We start from the raw sequence: 20,106 nt of genomic DNA, 5'->3' as shown, positions 1-20,106 counted from the left end.
CATCACGAAGTAGTTGTTCATCTTGTGGTTTCCTGACTTAATATGAGATCTGAATAAAACCACACTCCTTCTGTTTTCCATCATAAGAAGTCTTGAGCTATTTAAAATTAGGCCTCATAAAGACTGGTTTCATTCAATAAGCTAAGCCATAATGTGGTTTGTTTAATTTTATCTTAGCACGTTATGAGAATCCAGATCCAATCAATCAGATTTAGACAAGCTACAGCTTACTAAGACGTGTGGAACAGATTTAAAGCTTTCCCCTGTTATTTCAGCCTTAACTCCATAAACCAATCTCCTATATGCTGGTCCTCCAAATGGTAGGTAATGTATCTTTTCCATGAGTGAAATGAAGAGGAGACAATCACTTGTCTGAAATGATATAGGGCAGGGGTGTCAAACTCAAGGCCCAGAGTGTGGATCCGGCCCACGGGGCAGTGTTGGGTTCCTACCGATTCAGACTGATTCGGCCGAACCAGTAGTAGCTTGGCAGAACACAGAATCCTGTGTTCATATATTAGCACGTTTCACCCTTTTCAGTGTTATATCAGCTTTATTATTGCCATACAAATATCAATAAATTAGCTATAAAGGTAGATATTTAAGAGAACACCATGTTTTAATTAGTTTCACGAATATTCTTTTGTTGGATCAGCTATCATTTCTACGTACTGCTCTTTTTCCAAGGAATCCTTCTTTGTTGTGGCCCACCAGTGGCCAGAAGAGCTGGCAGCAGATTCAGATAGTGAGGAGGTTGGGGAGGAACATGGGCCAGTCCTGGAGTTTGGGGAAGGCTCAGATGAGGACTCTGTGTCAGAATCAAAGAGGAGACCAGGGCCATCTGGTACTTATTTTCTGTCTCTGGAGCCTGACATCAGTGAGGCAGAAGAACAGTGGGAGCCTGTTCCCAGTGTGCGCATGCACAGAGCTGCCAGAAGGCAAGAACAATTAAGAAAACAGGGTCAACTTGGGAGTAAGGCTTGGAGATGATTGGCCCCTCCCATAAGACATAAAAGAGGAGCTTTTTCAGGAAGCAATTAGTTCATCTAATCGGTTCAAGCTTTGAAAAGTTCTGTTTGACTCTGTGCTAAGTTTGGCCTTACTCTGCATTTGGCAATTAGGTCTCTGGCAGCATTCCAAACAATATAAGGTGGGTATTTATCAAAATTTCCCTGAAAGACTATGGCAACTTGAGCAGACATTGTCGGAACCTTCACAGACTGTTTGTGAAGCCTTGTGGACTGTTAATGACCATAATTTACAGCCATATAAATAAAAGAGAGTTTTGGGGACTAAAATTGTGATTTATGCTTTCTCAGGAAGCCTAGGTCAGAACATTTGTGTAAGAATCTACTTCAAACCCCTGCCAGAAATACTCTTTTCTACACAGTAACCCTTTTACACATTGTTTTGATATAGTACAAAATTCTTATGGATATTCTATTCCTGGGAAGCATGTTCTTTTAAGCCGTTCATTATGTCCTTCTACCTGAAACACTTCAAAGAATCCTATTGTGTCATAAGAATTATTGGGAGTGCCCTTTTCTTACTGCATGTTAGTTTACTCCACAAGTTTCATACAATGTGATCCTCTTATCCCATCAATAACGGTATTTTGTAACGAACAACTAGACAGCTTTCAAAACATTAAGAAGATACGGAAAAAGCAGAAAATATTGTGCAATCCAAGAACTGAGAATCAAAAGTGACACAAAAGATTAGCTTAGGTAAGATGGTGAGTTTTGAGCTATGGTTCCACTACCCAGATACAGTTGCCAAGGGGGTCATAATCAGGAATAGCATTTGTCAGAAAACAGGTTTTTCAATAATATTGATAGTCCAAGTCCCTGTTGAATTTCAGTATACCATATTTTTCGGAGTATAAGACGCACTGGAATATAAGACGCAGCAAGGCTTTGAAGAGGAAAAATTTAAAATTAAGTTTTTGCACTCTGCAAATCTCCCAAAAATGGCCCGTTTTTTGTCAAACAAAAAGGGCATGAATAGCCCTTAGGAAGCTTATAGAGTGCTGCTGGGGGCTGAGGGGCAAAAAATGGCCCATTTTTCATTCATTTCTCCCCTCCCCAGCCCCCAGGAACTCTCTGAAAGCCTTCTAAAAGCTATGCATGGCCATTTTGGTGAAGGAGCGGAGTTTCTGGAGGCAAAAATGCGGCATTCAGTGTATAAGATGCACCCAGATTTTCAGCCTCTTTTTTTGAAGGAAAAAGGTGCGTCTTATACTCCCAAAAATACGGTAGTTTCCCATGATGGTTATTATTCAACTTACAACTTCTAGAAACATTCAACATCTCTTTCTTCCAGCTTCATTTTCACCTTATCCAGGAAGTCACAATGAAACAGATGGGAAAGCGACAGGTAAGTAGAAAGGAAACAGAAGTCAGAGAGCAAATATCTGAGAAGGGTACTGGGTCTTTCACTATTCAATCAATTTATTCGAGGTTAGACCTGCTCCACCTGCGAGAAGCCCCTCTCTCGCAGGTTTGGCCCCGGGCCCTTTCAAGGTCCAGCCTTGATGACGGGTTTGTGAACCCCGAGAGGTGGAAGAAAAGGAAGCTGAGGGGCTTTTTATCAAAATGTTTTATTGTGTTTTTAGGGGGTTCTAGGAAAGGGAGGGGGGATAACCAGGCCAGGAGGGAAGCCAACGCCAGACGAACAGGTGAGTCTACGAAGGAAGTGAGCGGGGTGAGGGGGGAGAGGGAACAAGTAATTCCAGTAGAGGGTTGTTTTATTACAACGGTCGCGGGGAGGGGGGGATGCGAGGACAAGAAAAGATCGCAAGGTCGGTTGGGAGACCGTGGCTGCTGGCTACGCCCGGTCGCTTGTACCAACCCCCGCAGCCTAGGTGGTCGGGAACTACAGAGCCAGGGCCTTAGGCTGATGCTCTGCAATGCAAGGTCTGTGACCAACAAGGCCCCCCTCATTAACGAGTTGATCTCGGAGGGGGAGCTAGACCTTGCAGGGATAACGGAAACCTGGTTGGGCCACGAGGGTGGTTTACCCCTCGTGGAAATGTGCCCACCGGGTTTCCGTGCATTCCATCAGCCTCGGGCCCTCGGTAAGGGTGGTGGGGTGGCGGTAGTTATACGGGACCGTCTAGAGCCGAGGGAGTTCACTGTTCCTCAGATACCCGGGTGTGAGTCGCTGGGTATGAAATGGGGCCCAGGGAGGCAGTGGGGTCTGCTGATTGTATACTTGGCTCCTCGCTATACGTCAGCGGCCCTGCCCGAGCTCCTCGAGCTGGTCTCGGAGACGGCGGTTGAGATTCCCAGACTCTTGGTTATGGGGGATTTCAACCTGCCGTCGACGGGAGCAGCGTCTGAGGTGGCTCGGGAGTTCATGGCTTCCATGACAGCCATGGGCCTGACCCAACTAATTCAGGGCCCCACACATGAAGGCGGCCACACACTGGACCTTATCTTTGTATCTGAACAGTGGACGAGTGATCTGGGAATAGGGGATTTAGAGATTATGCCCCTGTCATGGTCAGATCACTCATATCTCCGGCTCGACTTCCCTGGCGCTACCCTCCACCGCGAGGAGGCGGAACCAGTATGTTCAAGCTGGTACCGCCCCAAGCACTTGATGGAACCGGATAGGTTCCAGGCGGAGCTTGGGCCGTTACCTGTAGCCCTAACCCGCGCTCGGTCGGAGGACCTAGTCGACGCCTGGAATAGGGCGACGGCGGGGGCCTTAGACCGGGTCGCGCCTCTGCGACCTCTCCTGCGGCAGCGAGCCACCCGGGCCCCTTGGTATACCGAGGAGCTCAGGGTGATGAAGCGCCATAGGAGACGTCTAGAGAGCAGGTGGAGGTCCTCACGCTCCGAATCTGACCGGACACAGGTAAGAGCCTTTTTACGGACTTACCTTGTGGCATTGAAAGCGGCCAAACGTAGGCATTGTGCCGCTCTCATTGCGTCTGCGGATAACCGCCCTGCCGCCCTGTTTAGGGTGACCCGCTCTCTCCTGTTGCAGGAGACGCGGGAGGCGCCCTTGCAGGGAAGAGCAGAGGAGTTTGGAGAATATCTGCAAGACAAAGTCGCTCAGATCCGGAGCGGATGGGCCCCCCCCAGTGGTCCGGACGAGCCGACATCAGTGAGTCTTGTGAGTCCACTCTGGGAGGAGTTTGACTCTGTTGCCCCCGAGGATTTAGACGGGTTACGGGGACGGCTACGACCCACCACATGTTCAATGGACCCGTGCCCCTCCTGGTTGGTACTGGCATCCTGGGAGGTGACGCGAAGCTGGCTTCTGGGCCTGGTGAACGCCTCGTTGGGTGAGGGCTTCTTACCGGCTGCCTTGAAAGAGGCGGTGGTGAAGCCCCTGCTCAAGAGGCCTTCACTTGACCCAATGGAGCTAGCTAATTATCGTCCAGTCTCCAACCTTCCCTTTTTAGCGAAGGTTGTTGAGAATGCGGTGGCGCAGCAATTTCCACGGCACCTCGACGAATCCGTATATCTAGACCCACGCCAGTCCGGCTTCCGACCCGGGCACAGCACCGAGACAGCCTTGGTCGCGTTGGTGGATGATCTCTGGAGGGCCAGAGATAGAGGTTGTTCCTCTATCCTGGTCCTATTAGATCTCTCAGCGGCTTTTGATACCATCGACCATGGTATCCTATTGCGCCGGCTGGAGGGGATGGGAGTCGGAGGCACCGTTTTACGGTGGTTCGGCTCCTACCTCTCCGGCCGGATGCAATATGTGTTGACTGGGGGGCAGAGGTCGACCCCGAGGCCACTCTCTTGTGGGGTGCCGCAGGGGTCGGTCCTCTCGCCCCTTTTGTTCAACGCATATGTGAAGCCGCTGGGTGAGATCATCCGTGGCTTTGGGGTTGAGTACCATCTGTACGCTGATGATACGCAGCTGTACATTTCAACCCCAAGCCACCCCAACGAGGCTGTCGAAGTGATGTCCCGGTGTTTGGAAGCCGTCGGGGTCTGGATGGGGGACAACAGACTCAAACTCAACCCCTCCAAGACTGAGTGGCTGTGGCTACCAGCACCTCGGTTCAGCCAGTTAATTCCATCACTGGCCATAGGGGGCGAGCAATTGCCCCCTGTGGAACGGGCGCGCAATTTGGGCGTCCTCCTAGATGCCCGGCTGTCAATGGATGACCATGTGGCAGCCGTGGCAAGGGGGGCGTTCCACCAGGTTCGCCTGGTGCGCCAATTGCGCCCCCTTCTGGACCGCGATGCCCTACGCACAGTCACTCATGCGCTGGTGACGTCTCGCCTGGACTACTGTAACGCTCTCTACATGGGGCTTCCCTTGGGTCGCGCCCGAAGACTGCAGCTAGTCCAGAACGCAGCCGCGCGGGTAGTCATGGGGAGTACTAGGTACTCCCACGTAACACCTCTCCTGCGCGAGCTGCACTGGCTACCTGTGGTCTTTCGGGTGCGGTTCAAGGTTCTGATTACCATCTTTAAAGCGCTCCATGGCATAGGGCCTAGTTACCTGCGGGATCGCATCCTCCCGCACACATCCCTGCGGCCAATCCGCTCTCACAGGGAGGGCCTTCTCCTGGTGCCGTCCACGAGGCAATGCCAACGGGCGACACCGAGGAGTAGGGCCTTCTCTGTGATGGGCCCAACCCTCTGGAATGACCTCCCCCCCGACATTAGAACCACTACTGACCTCCGCTCCTTCCGACAGAAACTGAAGACACACCTGTTCCGACTGGCTGGTTTGGCATAATTTACAACGTCTGCCCCCCTGGCATATACTTTTTACGGGTTTTTAGAGGGATAGTGCATAAATTGTATGATATTTTAAATTCTTATATTGTTTATTTATTAGCTGTACAGTTTTGGCCTATTTTATCCTCCTCCTATGCATACATGTATTTTATTTGGTGTTTTTTAATATGGACTGTACACCGCCCCGAGTCCCTTTCGGGAGAGGGGGCGGTATATAAGTGCTAATAAATGAAATGAAATGAAATGAAATATTAGATGACTAGTTGTGTAATAATTAAAACCTCGGGCTAGAAGCCAAAAGACTGTGAATTCTAGCCTTGTCTTAGGCACAAGGCCAGCTGGTTGACCCTGTGCCAGTCTTTCTCTCTCAGCTCTAGAAAGAAGGCAATGGCAAATCTTGCCCCCCAAAAAGCTTGAAGGGATGTTGAGGCAGTTGCTAGGAATCAAGATGAACTCAATGGTGCATACACATACACAAGTGCATACACACACACATACACATGTAGACTGTTAGATGACAGAATAATTGGTGGTATGTATTTCCAGTCTTAACCAGTTCTAGAAAAAGCACTTTTCTCCCCAAGCAATGTTAGAATTAACTACAAAAGTTGTCACTTGTATGTGGTGTGCCATTTGGCCATTTTGAAAGAAGAGCACTGAACACTTGCCTTATAAATATCTTTTGTGGTTCCAACTATGCTCATTAAATTATATGGCCTATAAAGTACTTCTGCTTATTATAAGATATTATACATCCCCTCCCCCCTTACAGTCATGTAATCATGATCTGGGTATTTGACAACCTCTTCATACTTATAACCAATTGCCAAGCACCCTGCAATCATGTGATCACCATTTACTATCTTCTCTGCTGGTTTCCCCAGAGATTCAATAGGGAAGCTGGCAGGGAAGATTGCAAGGTGCTGCTGCCTGCCATGGGAACTCTCTCTCAACTCTAGGGGCTGGCTGAAAGTGTTACCTATTGACGGGAACTGATCACCTATAGCCAAGTGCAGAAATTGAGCTCTGTTCCTGCAGCCCACCGTGTTTATGAAAAATAAAACTGTTTTTGTCTACTTACTTTGTAAGAAGTAAGGACTTGCACTACTAAAGACTGGTTTTGCCCAGTTTTTAGAAGAAGAAGGAGAAGGAAGGAGGGGGGAGGGGGGAGGGAGGAAGCGAAAGAGAGAGAGAGAGAGAGAGAGAGAGAGAGAGAGAGAGACTTTTCTTGAATGGATTTTTCTTGAACATACTTTCAAGTTTAACAAATATGTATGCATGCATCCTAAGAGAGACTTAGGATGGATTAAGCCAAGTTCTTCACCATTGTGGTAAACTGATTATTCTCTACTACAATTATAGGTGGTAAAATCCACGTGAAGGTCTCCATAAACAAGCATTCTAAATGTCTCTGATTTTAGGAAAATACAGGCACTGAATTCCAGACATATTACACATTGTACTCTCACCCATCAGTAATGCCATTTTGCTGTAAAAAGTCAGATAGTCAAGATGACAATGAGAGCCTCTTAAAGATAAGGGCATGCTGGCTGGTGTTCTGTGCTGCTGCTTCAACATTTATCACCAGAACTACCTAAAGAAATGATATCCCCTGTGTCACGTACCTCATTCAGTGGTGGGCTCCTACCGGTTCAGCCCAGTTCAGCAGCCTGGGTCACCGGAACCAGCAGCAACCCAGGCCTGCCATGCCCCCAAACTGGATCCCAGGGGGGCTGCCCCATCTTGTTTTTTAGTTCTGTGCATGCACAGAACAATTTTAATTGCAATAAGCATGGGTGCAGAGCATGCATCAAGCACACGCCACATGGTTCACTCATATGTGCTGGTTTACACATATGAGTGAACCGGGCAGAAGTGCCTGCCAGAACCCATCCCTAACCTCATTCATGCCCTCAGCTTCTTATTTCTTGGTATTTCTGCATTAACCTTGGAATCTGGAGGATTTCAAAGAACGTTGAAAGCTTTGTTCCTTTGCAATGTTATTTTTTTCTGTCTTTTTTGTCCTTGGTTAGAAGCGGGACCAGGAAATATATGGCATTGCCAAACATTTATGTGGTGTCTGTCTCCATGAAGGAAACTTAAGGGTTGTTCTAAAAGTGGAATTGTGGCTTTTACTGGAAATTTTCTGACGCTATTAGTTAGAGTGTTAAAAAAATCTACTGTCATCATCATCTAGCAAATCCTATTGGAATTTCCAGAGCAGAAAAAAGTGTTTACTTCTGCAAAGCTCAACTTCTGCTAGACAGATGACAGCAGAAGTTTCAAAAATGCACCCAACAGAACACAAAATTGGGAAGGGCCACAAAATGTGTCTAAAGTCAGGAAGGGAACAGGGTAGGATTAAAAGGCTGCACGTTCTTTTCTTTTAGGGAAATCCAATCCAAGCATTAAAAACAGCACCCAATACTAGCAGCAGCACAGGAATACTTGCGGTAAGAATGGACAGCTTTTTAGTGGGCAATAGCTACCCTGAGTAATTTTAGGACGCTGAGGATGCAACACTGGTAGGCGGGGTGGGCTTCAAAATTTTCGGCAACAGGTTCTCTGCCCGGTTGCTGGGTGGGTGTGGCCATGGTGGGTGTGGCCTAAGCCTCCTGTACCATGGCGGGTGGGGGCATTTCCACCTTCTCCAGCCTCCAGAGGCTTTCTGAGCCTCTGGGAGAGTGAAAACTGCCTCCCTCAGGTGCCAGAGGCCCTCTGGAGGCTGTTTCCAGCCTTCTGGAACTTCCAGGGGGCCCATTTTCCCCTTTCCCGAGCCTCCACGCAGGCCCTGCACTTACCTTGCATCCAAAATGGGCCACGTGAAGACTCCTGGGAGGGCCAGGATGGGGTGGGCAGGGCCAGATATGGGTGGGATTTGGAGGTTCTCCAAATCAGCCATAACATTAGCTATGGTTTCTCCCGAATCCGGATGAACCTGTAGCAGCCCACCCCTGCTGGTAGGGTCACAAGCTAGGTTTGGGGAAAGAGTTTGGATATTGTTTTTTAACTGTAGGAGTTATGATATGGTTATGTATGGTTTTAATTTTATTCCCAACTCAACTAGTATGGTCTGTTTTCAGCTGTTTATGGTCAGGACTAAAAAGTGAATTGTTGGAGGTTGCAGTTCTAACTTAAGATGAGTATTGCTGTTCCAATCACATTATCATTCTCTGTAGGGAAGGTTCTGGTACTGGGAAAAGAGGAAAGAAAGAGAAGAGGATAACTGGCAGCCAGGTGGATGGACTCAGTTACAGGAGGATGGGTGCCTCGGTTGGAAGACCTGAAGCAGCAGGTTAGGAACAGACCATCATGAAAAGGTCTGTTTGTATACTTTCCAGAAGTTGACACTAATTTGATGGCAGACAATTAATTTAAAAAACCATATTATCCCAGTCTGTCTGTTTGTCATTTGCTAATTTGTGAATCCATGTTATATGTTGCTTCTGAAGAATGGGTCCTTACTATGGTACCAGTTTTAGCTGGTAATGTACTATGTTTGGTTGGTCCAAATATTCATTGGTTGTTCCTGTATTTGACTGCCAAATTCTCCAAGTGCCTCAATCTTACTTAGATTCTTAGAAACTGTGAGAATAGATTCCTGAGTAGAGCAAAGTTGCTCTGGTAAATCCCAACTTTTCCATTCTAGTGTTTATTGGGGGGGGGAAACTGCACTGGCCTTATCAATATTATCTCTGAAGCAAATCTCATCTCATTTGTCATGGGTTTCATCCCAGCCCCAATGTATATTGTGCATTTCACATTTATGCTGTGTTTTCAACATGGCTACAACTCAAAGCAACCTTCTCTTCATGGTTGTTTTATTGCATGAAGAACACAGGTTTCTACATGCATCAGACTTGCTGCATTCGTTCATATTCCTAAAAGGATAAGAAGTGGCAGCTGATTCATTTAAGGGGACTGTCAGTAAGATGCTGATGCTGAAACTACATATAGTTTCTAAAATGCACTATATAGCCTAAAAATGCAAAAAGATGGTAAATAAATTAATTAGTTCTGAAAATGATTTGGCTGTCTAGGGATGTGGTTGGAGAAACAGACTATGTGGGTGAATGTGGCAGAACGTGGGACTCTGAGTAACAGAAGTAGCGATCAGTGGTGGGATTTAATTTTTTTTTACTACTGGTTCAGTGGGCGTGGCTTGGTGGGTGTGGCAGGAGAAGGATACTGCAAAATCTCCATTCCTCATGATCAGCTGGGACTCGGGAGGCATAAAATAGATGGGGGGGCAGTCAGAGGTGGCATTTACTGGTTCTCCGAACTACTCAAATTTTCCGCTACTGGTTCTCCAGAACTGGTCAGAACCTGCTGAATACCATCTCTGGTAGTGATACAGGACTCATGACTTAGTTTACCTTTAAATATTAGATCTATAAAATCACTTCTTTTTAGACTATTTAACAATATATCATCTTCAAAACAAATCTCTATCAAGTCCAGTGCCTTCTTTCCTCTATTTCTTCTAAACTGTTGGAGATTTAAGATCTACTCAGGCTCCAGAGTATGCTTATTAAAATGTTTCTCCCAATTTCTCTGCCCACAAGTAAAGTGGAGAATGTTGAAACTAACCACTACTCAGTTTTCATAGGATTTTAATATTGATGAAAGAAATCATAAACTTGCCACTCTTTTCATTCATGACTTGTTTCCTCCTTCCCACAGTTAACAATATGATTTCATTAAGCTAAATAGATTCATTAACAACACTATCCAATGAGAGGTTTTTAACAAATTTTATTTTTCTCTCAATTATATACAATTACTGGTGTATAAGGCAAACATCTTTTTGAGGCCAAATTAAATTGTAGTATGGGGCTGGAAAAAGTCACTGCTAAAATATATGTCTCTATACAAATGATTCCAGGTTCAGTCTCTTAAGTTTTACATGAGTTCACTTCAACTTGGATTATGAGTTGAAATAAACTCACAACGTAAGAAACTACTTACACCTGGGGCATTACAAAGATGTTTTCCTACTAGAGTAGCATTCTGTTTTTCATTGAGCAAAAACGCAAATACTTAGAGAGGACTTACAGACATCACTTTAAGCTATAATATTATTTGCTTTTTGACACTGATTTGTTAGGCCACCATTGTTGTGAAAATTAGTATGTATGGCTTATATTATGTGTGAATCATACCATTCCATTTTTGATCATGGTTAAAGTTCACCATAGCTTAGTCTAAGATATGAATAAGCTGCAAAATATTATGTCTCATAATCAGGGAAGGTCAAGACTATTACAAGGCAATAAAACGTCAGGACCTTGGACAGCATTGAGCACAGAAAAAGCTATTAATTCCAGCAAATTCTAGCCGCCTATTAAATCTTTAAGTAGCAGCCTGGCCTTTTAGTGGCCCCACCACTTCTGGATTGTATAGTTCTTAAAGTGCTCATGACTAATACATTTCTGTAATCTAATGTTCTTGTATGTTTGAGGGAGGAAACTTGTGAATTTGACATGGAGAACTTCTTTTTAAAAATAAAAAGAGAAACGTTCCAACGATCGCATGTCACACAGCTGAGCTTCGGAACTTTATTTTTTTACTTTTTAAGCATTTTTTTTACTACAGGTTCTCCAGAAACATGGGGTGTGTGTCTGTTTTTGCTCCCAGCAGGTTTTCCTGAAACCTGCTAGGCCAAAAACAGTGGGGGGGGGGGAATGCTGAGAAACAAAACAAGGGGAAAAAGAAAGAAAGAAAGAAAGAAAGAAAGAAAGAAAGAAAGAAAGAAAGAAAGAAAGAAAGAAAGAAAGAAAGAAAGAAAGGGAAGGAGAGAAAAAGGAGAGGAAGGAAGGACTACAAACCTGGCACTAGAAGCAGATTCAGAGGATAACCCAGGACTGGTAGGGAACTGGAGGTCATCTAGTCCAACCCTGCTCCAGCAAGCCATTGTGAGTTTCTGTCTTCTGATACCCCAGTTACATGACTACATAGCCACATCAACCCATTCACATGACCCACCAAGCCACGCCCACAGAACCAGTAGTAAAAAAATAGATTTCACCACTGCTTTGATTCTGCTACAATATAAGCTCACAAGAATAGCAACTGGACCCATTTATGTTCCTAGAATGGTGGCTGCAAAAGTATGCATGAACCAAAATCTATGAAGTTCACGTGTCATACTAGGTCATCACCTAGTTCATTTTGTTTTCATGTAAGGTAGGTGCCATCCCAACCACTGTGGTTTGTAAACCTTGTTTAGAGAATATGAATATAACTCAACATGATGAATGAATCCAGACACTACATCCCAGGTGGCCTGATGCCTATAAATCTCTATCATTTTGTCTGGTACCCAGTTTACATCCATCATCTCAAACACACATGGACAAAGTAAAATTAATCTCTCCAAGGGCTGCTGATAATTTGCTGTGTAATTTGCTGCCAGTTGCTAATCAAGAATACAGAAACTTAAGTTAAAAAAATTCAGTGTAAATATCTCTTAATGAGCTCTTGACTGCTGTGATTAACAATCATGTAAAACCACAGTTGGGATTTTTGACTTTCTGGCCTTGAAAAAAAACAAATTTCAGCCAATCTCACCCTGTGTGTAAACCAATACATATTTATTTCAACCTCAAATAAACATCATCTCCTTTTTGCAGCATGTTCATTTAAAAAACAAAGTATTTCAGAAGCAGATCCAACCTACAATAGTTTGCTGCCTGAGCGAAGGACAAGATGCTCGCTCTCTCCCTCCCTCCCTCCCTCCTCCCCCCCCTCCATCCTCAACTTGAACAAAAATTCAGCTCAAAATTGGAAACCGAGTAGGTCATTATTATCCTCCCTTAATTAGCATGCAAAAAGCTGAGGGTAATAAGGTGTGAACTTAGGAGGAACTAAGCATGCTGTATAAATTATACCTTCCTACCACTCTTTTCATTACTCACTGTTCCTAAGTATCTGTTACCTGAAGTCTAATTGACCATAGGGCTGCCCAGTGCAGACAAACCCACCCAAAGAAAATGCAAGGATTTAGCAGCAGCTGCTCGGTGAAGTGAGGAGGGGGCTGCTCATTGCTCTTCAAAGGTTTGTTGTTTTGTTACATTTAGAGGGCTACCAAACCATAAGAGTTAAGGCATCGTGCAACACTAAAATACAGAACTCGAAACAATGAAAAAAGAGCAATGTACGTCTAAGAAGAACAAAATCAAATAACATGGTGTACTAAAATAGGTACACCATCCCCCCCCAAACTCAAAACCTGTGGGGAAAGTCAGGTTTGCAAAGATTTTTTTAATAACAGTTGCAGGGGCCAGGTACTCTGTATCTTTCTTGAGATGCTATTCCTGGGATATAGAAGATGCACTTTCTGAATCTCACCATTTAATCTGTGGGACTTGGAATATGCCCACTTTGTCCAATTATACAGAGCAGGCTAATATATTCAGAGATAAGCAGTCCCTTAAATAGTCAGCCTCTATGCCATTGAGTGCTTTATAGGTGATGATTGCATCCAGAAGTTAACTAGCCAGTGCAATTGCCCACCACTGTTTGCACCAGTGGCATATTAAGGCTCACTGGTGCCCTAAGCACTAATAAATCTTGGCGCCCTCATTTGTACATACTGTAGAAATCTTCATTGGGTTTTTTTCTTTCCTAACTTTGGGGTGCCTCCTTTGGGCCTGGTGCCCTAAGCACGTGCTTAGTCTGCTTAATGGTTAATACATCACTGGTTTGCACTACTGCATTCTGGGCATCTGCATTTTCCCAATGATCTTCAAGGGCAGCCCCATGTAGGATACATCGCAAGAGTCAACACACAAGGCCCCCAGAATTTAAGATCAACTGGAATCAATGGAACAGCTTGTCTCCCAGAATTGTGGGTGCTCCGTTACAGGAGGTTTTCAAGAATAAATTGGACAACCATTTTCTCAAGACGGTATCAGAACATCTACCAGGGTAAGGGGTTGGACTAAAAGACCTCCAAGGTCCCTTCCAGCCCTATGATTCTATGGAAAGCAAAAGTGGAGTTAATGTTACCTGCTTTGTGCTCCTTGATCTATTTCTTCACAAAGCATACCTCCTTGACCAAATGTTTGTCTTTTTGTTTCAAGTCTTAATATTCCTTAGTTCTTGAAGCAACCCAGTCCTCAGGAGTTAGTGTTTTTTATGTCTAGTGTTTATTTTGAATTTGTTCATTTTGCTTTGTTCTTCAACAAACATCTATTTTCTTCATATCATACTAATACTTACCTACCTCTCGTCCTCAGCAGTCTTGCTGGCTCTGATTTTGTTGGCACTCTGTCACTTAAATTTGCTAAAAGAAGCGATAATGAATAATGTAATAATTGAAATCATTAATACTTTCATTTTATTGTTTTTATAATAGATAGTAAAGTATTTGAAAAACATATGAGAGTTTCCAATTAATTGAACTATGACAATAACCAGTTAACATTAATACTATAGGAAAAATGAGGAAGCTAGGAACAAACCTAGCTAAATTCTGTTATACTGTTGATAAAATTAGGCAGATTTTGGCCGCCCATCAATGATCTCACCATTATTGATGAGCAAAGAGAGACAGGAGACAAGAGGAGGAAGAGAGGGGTTAGGAGAGAGGGAAGGGGGAGGGAAGAGGATGAGAGAAAGAAGGAGTGGAAAGAGGAGAATGAGAGAGGATGGGGAAGTAGAGAAGAGAAGGATGATAGAGGGAAGAAAAAAGGAAGAAGGAAAGAGGGAGAAGTGGCAAGAAAGTGATGGATAAATTAGAAATATGGAAAGCAGAAGAGCAAATTATAGTCTTTGGGAGTTGATGGTAAGAGGAATTGATCTAATATTGAATAATACAAAATTGTGTTGGTTATGATGTAATGGTATACATGTGGTTATTTATATGAAAATAAAAAAAATAAACTTATAAAAAATGATCTCACCACTAACTGTAATGTACTATTATGTTTTGTTCTTTTTCTGTTTTATTTTATTGTAATGTTTTAATTTTTAATTCTGTGACTATAATGAAAGATTGATTGGTTATTTCATGAGGGGTGTGATGGCAGGGACCAGAGACAGGACATTTCCGTTCTTTCTTCCATAGTGGAATATACTGTCCACAGAAGTGTATCTGTCCCTTTCTCTTTTGGCATTTTGAAGTCCATTAAAACCATCTTGACACAGTAAGTCTTGGCTACTTAATGAAAAACTTAGGAACTAGCATTTAGCTTTTTGTTGGCTTTTTACAAATGTTGTGGTGACCTAGTCCATAACCCAGACACTGTAAGATCAGGGCTGAATATAAATGTTAAATATCATACGACTGGTCAGACCATTTAAAAATGCTCAGAACATTTATAAAATAGGGAATTAGTTAACTGATCCATTGGAGAAGATAAAACTGAGGAAGCAGTTAAAAGCTAAAATTAAACCCTTAAGTAATAACTGGATTTAGATACATCAGGAACTCCCCTCTATGAGAAGTGGGACAAATAACTTTTCTTTGCTGCTTATGTCTTCATATCCTTCACTCCTTTAGGTCTTGTATTCTCATTTTGAAATTGTGCTGCTTTCAGTTTTTGCTACAAACAAATTAGAATTTCTGATTACACAATAGCCACCTATAACTATTTATCCCCAAAGGTGCAGGAAGGGGCTTATTAAATCTTATCATTTCCATTCAGCAGGGATAGTGATCACCCACATTTACTCTATAATTTCATTTGATGGAAGGATTGAGTTATTTCTCATTTGTTGTCATTTTAATAAACATTATAATAATCTGCTGGCATTCATATCATCACCGTTTGCAGACGTGGACTAGGGACAAGTGGGCAAGGAGATAAGATTATTTATTTTAGACAAGCATATTTCATTTTAATGCTTCAGCTAAAATAAACATACCGTATATAAAAAATCCAGAATGAAATTTTATTCTCACAAGTACACTTCATCCAAACCGGTAAAAAAAAAAAAGAAGTATGAGCGTTTTGTTTTTTAAACATTTTTTTCTAGCATCAGAAGCACAACATAGTGCCTTCATTTATTGATTTTGTTCTCTTTAAAACGTCAAAGAGTTATTTGATTGAGTTCAGTTTTATTAAAGGATTTGTAGGGGGGGAAATTGCCATTCACAAATTCTTACATAGCCTGGCAATGAGCTGAGCAGCTTCTGGGTTTTTTTTATTCCAGTCATACTGTTTTCCAGATCACCAAATTGTTTTCCAATCCATATCTTGTAATCGATGCACTTCCCTACTTCCAATTACCAAGAAGATTCTCTCCGTAATTCTCGCACAATGTAATCAATACTTTATTTTACATGCAATCTGCAACCTGCCAGTATATAGAACCTGGGAAGCAACTAAGCCTATGGGCTTCTAATATGAAACAAAGACTACCCCCATGCTGTTTTCTCAACCGAGAACCTGGTTTGTAGCCATTTAAACTTATCGATTTTGAAGCAGACTCTTAACCAGCAGTAGACATTCATCTGAAGTAACTATGGAAACCACAGCAAGTAGGACGCAGATGAAGGTTGCTATATTTTGTTCTATTGCTTCCTTCCCCCCCACAATTATATTCAATTGAGTCCGATTCTCAGAGACTGCTGGACAAGTTCTTCCAGTTTTCCTGGCAAGGTTTTTCAATGGTCACCATTGCCTCTTTCCTAGGGTTGAGAGAAAGTGATTGGCCCAAGGTCACCCAACTGCCTTTGTGCCCAAAGCCACTCTAAGAATTCACAATCCCCTGATTTCTAGCCTTAATGTCTTAAGCGGAACTGGCTTCTTAGCCATCTTAGATATAATCCATCTCTTATCTACCTTCAACAAACATTCTCTCCCTTTTTCTCACTTCCCTTGCAATTGAAAAGAAAAGAAAATAGACACAAAATACTTTATGATGTTACCACAGAAAAGGTGCTTGCTTTTATTGGTGCTACCTTATTGGAAGAAATGTCCTTCTGGGTTCAGTTTCAAGTGGGGAGAAAGACACTGGAATCACGGTGGCAGCTTGGAAAGATGGTTTTAATGGCGGACAGGACCATATGGTCCTGGGGGAAAAGGAGATCACATGCCTTGAAGATCTTGAAGAACAAGGGCAGAGATGCTGAGAGTCCCTGGGTTTTATGCCCTTTCTGGGCTTTTGAATTTGAGCTTGTATTCTGATTGGTTGTCAGATTCCCATGGGGCCATGCAGGGGGAACTCTGTAGGTTGTCTTTTGAGACCCAAGCTTAGTTGAACTGTTGCTGGGTGATGATATAATGAAAGGGCTTTGGGATTCCTATTACGGCTCTGCCTGAAGGAGGTAGATCTTTGTTGTGTAGAATAGACTGGCTCAGGCCTTAATGGCCCATGGACAAAGGTGGGGAGGCTCAGTTTCTGCCTCCCTTTTAACGGGAAATATTCTGCCCTTTTAATATTTCCTACAATATTTCATTTTCTAGGAGAGCCTAAACAGCAGAATTGTGGAGATGCTGATCACATGTACCTGCCCTTGTATGTACTCACGCATTTGCTTTAGTGAATTGTAAGTGTTCCTAACCACAGATGATGTCCTTCTTCCAGGTGACAGAGCACTATCAAATGTTTGAAGGAGAATTGCATACATCACAAAAAAGAGATCAAATAGTCCCAACAAAGAAGTTCAGGGGATACTGGTAAGTTACAAGTTACTTTACCAATAGATCACAAAATCACTGTTTTATCTATACCTGGGTTACTCAAACTTGGCAACTTTAAGATCAGTGGACTTTAGTTCCCAGAATTCCTCAGCCAGTAAAGTTGCCAAGTTTGAGAAAATTTGGAAAAAAATTGGCTGGCAGAGGAATTCTGGGAGTTGAAGTCCACAGGTCATAAAGTTGCCATAGTTGCAGCATGGAGTAAAAATTTAAAAAATGTGTGTGACAATTGAGGTATTTATTTGTTCATTACACATACAGCAGTATGTCTATGTGTGTTTGTGTGGGTGTATGAATTGGAGGGAGATTCAGTTTTCAAGTTCCCACTTGTTTACAGAGCTTTTTCTCTCCGCTTCCACTGATTTGGATACAAAATGGGTGAGATACACTTAGAAAGCTGAATTAATGAAATGCATGCATATAATTTTCACAAAATGTCATACGCAAAATAATAGAATATGTAAAAAAAATCCAGATTATCCTGACTTCAGAAAGCTCAAGTATGATCACTTTAACCACCCTCTCTATCCCTCCCTCTCCCTCTGTCTCTCCTTCCCTCCCTCCCTCCCTCTCTCCTTTTACATTGTAATAAACAGAACAATACATGCTCTGTCTTTGAACATCATAAAGTGCAGACATTTCTTTCCTTCAATCTCTCAAAGACCATTTTCTCATTCTTTTTAGGATCCTGTAATAGATAACCTATAACTCAAACTCATATGGCTTTACTTAAATCATCTTCTAAAATTCTCTAGACAGCAAAACCACAATAATTCTGGAAGCTAAAATTCACATAATTTAAGGACACCCAGACTGAGGAAGGTTGCCTTAAATGCTGTAGGACTTGTAGGCACTTATTATCCCATTGTCCTCAAAGAAAATTTGAAATTGCTGGTGAGAAGTCACAAAAAGGACAAGACTGCCACCTAGAGTAGATGATAAATTAGTGCATAATTCTGGAAAAGGAGCAAGATTATGTTTACAAAGTACCTCAGTGATGAAAAAATATAATTATATTCTAATGAGGATTATGCCTCTTCATGACTGGGAGTTGAAGTCCACAAGTCTTAAAGTTGCTTAGTTTGGATATCTCTAGTTAAGAGTGCTGTTACATTACACACACAAAATCAAAGCCAACTCGATAGGGTTTCATACTAATGGGAAAGAATGGCATTTCCAGGATTAGCCCCAGGATATAACAGCCTTATTCAGTGTAAGATCTTGCTGTCAAATGACTAAATTTGATTGTTTCCAGGTTCTATAATATAGTGGAACTTCAAAACTTTGATCTAAAACATGTTTGGTATCTCAAGAAGTGATTTTATCACTGGTAGCTCTTGAACAATTGTTTTTCTTGCAAAAAAAATCCTCTTTTTTAAAGATCTTAGATTTGAAACAGCTTTTCGTAGATCTTTTTACACTATCAAATAAGTGTAAGAATCTCTATTTTAATTATATGACAATTTCTGTAATTAAAAAAGAGAAAGAGCTATCTCTAATTGCCTCCATCCTAAACACCTTCCAAATTTGTTGAAATTGGAAAAAAGGGAGATTAATATTTTTTTTTAATTTATAATCTGCTAGATCAGCGATGGCGAACCTTTTTTGGCTCGCGTGCCACAAGTGGAGGGAGCGCAGGGGGGTCGTGTGCAGGCGTGCTGCACCCATAATGCAATGCGCGACCCCCCCAGTGCGCATGCGCACACAACGCGTGACACCCCCCCCATTTTTACATGCTTTTTTCGCCCTCCCCAGGCTCCAGAGGCTTTATAGGAAGTTACTTCCGGTTTGCTCGGAGGGTGGTTTTAAGCGCTCCGAAGACGTCAGGGAAGCCTCCGGACGGTCCCTGAAGCCTTCGGAACGCTTAAAACAACCCTCCGAGCAAACCGGAAGTCACTTCCGGTTTGCTCGGAGGGTCATTTAAAGCACTCCGAAAGCATCAGGGAAGCCTCCGGAAAGTCCCTGAAGCCTCCGGGGGGGCGGGGGGGCTCTTTTCACCCTCCCCAGGCTCCTATAAAGCCTCTGGAGCCTGGGGAAGGCGAAAAATAGCTTTTAAAAAGGTGAACTCAGCTGGCCAGCGCTGTGCTAGATTGTTAAATTTAATTTTTTAAAAAATATATTTTGTTCCTTTTAGACGTTTTGTGTGTTTTAAAGAGTTAATAGCTTTTGGTATTTATGTATCACCCAGGGACTTTGATGACAGTTGGTGAAGTCAATGTAGAGAAGTAAAATTCGTTTTTTTTTTAATTAGTCAAATTTAAGTTTCATTAAGCTTAAAATTAAATAGCCTTAAATCAAGGTTACTTTAGTCTGGCATTACCTGCTTTTCAGAGGGTGGCCTTCAGTTAAATCATTTAAATCCAATTATGGATTTAGCCCCAAGAAAATTGCATACTCATGCTACTTAGCCTATTAAAATAAATACAGGTTACATTTTTTCTCTCTCATCAAGGCACTTTCATGCCATGAACCTTGATTTATATGAAATATGATTTCCTATATATTTTTCTATCTACTGTATTTTTTGGACTATAAGACACACCGAAGTGTGAGACGCACCAAGATTTCGAAGAGAAAAACAAGGAAAAAAATAGCGTTTGGCCTCTGCGTGTCCAGTTTTTGTGCTCCCCAGTCTCCAGGAGCACTCTGCAGGCCTCCCATGCACGAAACCCGGAGTGGGGTTTTGGGAGGCCAAAAAAGTGTATAAGATGCACCAACATTTCCACCTTCTTTTATAGGGGGGG

The sequence above is a fragment of the Natrix helvetica genome, assembly GCF_964273705.1.
Source record: "Natrix helvetica genome assembly, chromosome: 2".
Taxonomy (NCBI): Eukaryota; Metazoa; Chordata; class Lepidosauria; order Squamata; family Natricidae; genus Natrix; species Natrix helvetica.
The sequence above is the reverse complement of the archived record's forward strand: the minus strand, read 5'-3'. Positions refer to the sequence as shown.